Raw genomic sequence first — 2,817 nt, 5'->3', positions numbered from 1 at the left:
GCAATATCAGTAACTAGTTAGACACTAGTGCAAAATACTATTATCATCTAGTGGAAGATTTCTGTTTGTTCTCCCTTCCACACCCCTGCAGCAGAAAGACAATGTAATTGTTGTGACTTTTTCATTCATATCCAATCACAGCTAACACAATCAGTGAAATAAAAGCTGCGCTGGTAAGAGTAGAAGGGAAAAGAGAGAAAAACATGTCAAATTACTTAGCTAGGAACTGAATTCTTGTACAGTCCTGAGAGGGTTCAAACCCAAACCTTCAAATCTGAACTTCCTCAGATCTTGGAAAAACAAGAATCTGTATGTGAACTTTGTGGCTTGGCCCCTCTCTTAGACCCAGCCTACATCATGAGTCAGATCCAAGAAAGCACAGAAGAATCACTACATGCCCTACAGTATCTGAAAAGAAAGTAAATGAATCAGTTAAACCAAAAAGAAAAGCAAGTGTGACAGGCTTACTCTCTTCTGGGTTTCCGGTGTGTCAAATCCTGCTTTGAAATACAGGGCCTGAAAATAAGTTCAGTTTGTCAGAGCAAGCAGAACCCTGCTGTTACTCTCAAAAAGACAAGGGTGAACACATACACCACTGGCTTTTAAAATGTATACCAGAAACACTGGGGAGTGGAGGAGGCAGTAATGAGAAGCAACAGTAGAGAAAGTAAAGCAGAGAATGATAGGAGTTTCTTTTCTTCAACCTGCATAATGTTTTCCATGTGCTTATTTTCCTAATTCAGCAGTTCTAGTGCCCATAATTCATAATATTAAATTGCAAAGTGAGAACAAGTTTGTGTGAGATGAACTAACTTCAGCAACGCAACTCATAATTATGAATATTTGTGAAGTTCTTTAACGCACGGGAAGGTCTTTTTCTCTCTGACTGCCTGCAAAGTATTCCTCTAATGTAAAACAGCCTTGTCCTGGAGTCTTTGCCTATGTTGCACCCTGCCCTTATTCATGACGGACACAGTGGAGCTTAGCATTCCTGCAGGTATCGCTCAGTCTCCTGTCAGCATGAGCACTTAGCGTAGGAAGAGCCGAAGGACCACTGAGATGGGGTATGCTGTAGATATGCAGCTTCCTGTCAGTGAAGATGGTCAGAAATGTTCCAGGGGAACATGACACGTGCCCTGAAAGGATGATTAATCAGAACATTCTGTGGGAATGTGTCTGTTTTAACAAATCTGACAAAACACAGGCACCTTTCCAAACTTGCCTGACAGACAGGCTTCGTCAAAAGCCTGCCTGTTTCATGCCAGCTCGCCAACCCAACTCCTTAGCAGTCTGCCCAGCAGCCTGCTGGGGAGAGAAAATGCCAGGCCTTCAGACCTCCCAGTGCTAGGACAGCCTGTTGAACAAACTGCTTCAGTGCTGCGGGAACCTGGGCTTGCAGCCTGCCCAGCACAAAACTAGATTTAAAGGCAGGCAAGATAAGGGGTGTCTGCCCTGAGAAGGGCAAGAAAGATGTTTGCCTCGTGCTTCTGCAATGGGAGCAGTAAATGAGGGGTGAGGAAGTGTAATGCTGCAAGCAGGACAGCAAAATATCCATTTCGTTTCACCCTGGTTAGTCCTGTGACTGATACACTTCTGGATCCAGCACCCACTGAGGGGGGAAGCACTAAATGAGCTTAATTACCTAAAGACTACTGATCAAAGTGTCTGTATATGCAAATAAGTGTTTCAATCTCTTTTTCCTGTAAGACAGCTGAACTTCTTTCTGTGCTGTGGAGGTGAGAGAAGCCAAGCCCCTTTTTTGTCATATGGTGGGCTTTACTAAGCCCAGTTTACTGATGTGTATTGCAGAGTGGCTGCATTGCTTGTGGATGGCAGACCAACTTCTTCCCAGCAGCAGAGGACTCACTATGCCTCAGTTGCACTGCACGGTTCTGCGATTGCTCCCAAAACCATCTAAAATATCAGCAGCAATTCAAACAGTTCCTACAAGTCTTTTTTTTTTCCCTCAAGAACAAGTCAGGAGTTAAAAGGGAACCGGACATATATTGGGTAAAGCATTCTGGAAGTAATAATCTATGTTTATTTGTAACTTTGGGACTTCTTTCATCCTTTACAGGATGTGCTCTGGTCATGTAATGGAAGAGAACGTAAAGGATCTCCACAAAAGCTGATGGGCAGCAGTGGGCTTCTGTCAGCTTTCAAACTACTCAGCTCCCCATTGCCTGTTGCCTGCTTGATTCCAAGCGTCCTGTAGGAAACCAGTTCACAAATTGTGCAAGCAGGTCATCCACGGCCTGGGGTAAGAATGAGGGCTGAGAACCTATGGCTGAGAAAAAGGTCTTGCTAAACACTTTTTTTAACCTTTCTTTGGAGTAAGTTTTAGTATTTTCTTCCTATTCTGTGAGGGAACAGATTTTATTCTAAGAATTGTATCTGAAAAATAATAAACGAAAATGGCAAATTGGTGATTTAGATGAAAAGTGGTTTTGCACATTTTACTGTACTCCTGATACTGGCTACTGGAACTAACATCAGTTCATCTCCATGAGAACTGTGGACAAAAAAACTAGAACAGCTTTTTGTTAGAGAATAGCATGTCTATCTGGAAGGAATCACCCATGCTTATTCTTCTTAACGACATGTGTTTAAGGCTAATTTGCCCAAGCAGAGTTTAGCTTAGGTACACTAGGCAGGTATACCGCTATACTAACTATGACTTTGCTCACTTTCGTATCAAAACTGCCTTCCTAAGCTCATATACCTCAAGATGGTGTGTGTTGCACATTCTAGACATACACTCAGTTTAAAATGGCTTGTGTTTGAGAATACTGCTTGTACCAAGGAAATAACATTTTT

The sequence above is a fragment of the Pezoporus flaviventris genome, unplaced genomic scaffold (assembly GCF_033815535.1).
Source record: "Pezoporus flaviventris isolate CSIRO_AGI_PZ_B2104156 unplaced genomic scaffold, CSIRO_AGI_Pfla_v1 ptg000022l, whole genome shotgun sequence".
Classification (NCBI taxonomy): Eukaryota; Metazoa; Chordata; class Aves; order Psittaciformes; family Psittacidae; genus Pezoporus; species Pezoporus flaviventris.
This window is presented reverse-complemented; position numbering follows the sequence as displayed.